Here is a 1,099-nt window from a genome sequence, read left to right as displayed (position 1 = left end):
TCTCCGGTTGTTGCCAAGGGAAGGGTGAGCAGTGCCATCGCTCCCAGCCTCCGACAGGCAGGAGAAGGCTGGTTTCTGCCTGGTGTGTGCAGGCTGGGAGCAGTGAGTTTTGGCAGGGCACTGCTTGGCTGGAAAAAACCCTTTGTGGTCACACTGGAGCACTCAGGAGCAATTAGTTAAGTTTTGCTTATGTGACTTATTTCGATCTTTTGACTAAGTTACTGACAGCCGTAATGGCGTGCCAGGTCTATTGCTCGTTAAAGAGAAAATAGACCCTCTCCTAAAGGAGATGTTTTGTTGTTTAAGCCCAAAGATCTTCCACGGACCCCTGGAAATAGGGGCTGGTGGTAAAAATACAGCTATATCGACCCCGCTGAGAGGTGGTTAGGCATTAGTTGTGCAGGGTCGGTATCACAGCTCTTCCTAAAGTGATGCTATGATTAGAGAAAGGAAGGAGGGAGAGGATGGAGGGAGAGGAAGGAAGGAGCCCGTGAGAGCTGGGCTCTGGGCAGGGCTGGAAGCCCCATCAGAGCATGGCAGGAGATGGTCCCCATGGGATGTGATTCCCGCAGGCGCTGCCGAGCATCACACCCCACCTGAGCTCCCTGTTGGGACAGTGATCACCGACCACCTTATTTTTTTTTCCTTGATAACAAAATGAAATTGTGCTGAGCTCCTCTTCTACACAAATCTGGGCAAGGGGAAAGAGGCATAAACTGACTGGGGTATCCCTGGATTGCAAGTATAGTCACTGAAGCCCAATTAGTCTCAGGTGAATCAGGGGCTGGTGTGGTTTAGGTGGAATTAGAATGAATCTTGTGAAGGGACGGTCAAGGTTGGATATTAATGCCTCTTTTTTTTTAAAAAAACACTCCTTCTCTCCATCCTCTCCCAACCTTCTGTTTTGTGCCATGCAAATGCTTTGTCCTCTGCGAAGCTCGTGGAAAATCTGTCTGGATTAAACGGGTTCCCTGAGCCCCCACCAGCAGCGGTTCATGAGGCAGGAGACTCCCCTCCAACCCTGCGTGTAGGTACAGACTGAAATCTGAGAGTAAGAGACACACGTGTGATTTCCCCCCCCCGCCCCACGCACCCCCCC

This window comes from Calidris pugnax, unplaced genomic scaffold, assembly GCF_001431845.1.
Source record: "Calidris pugnax isolate Ruff unplaced genomic scaffold, ASM143184v1 scaffold107, whole genome shotgun sequence".
NCBI lineage: Eukaryota > Metazoa > Chordata > Aves > Charadriiformes > Scolopacidae > Calidris > Calidris pugnax.
The sequence above is the reverse complement of the archived record's forward strand: the minus strand, read 5'-3'. Positions refer to the sequence as shown.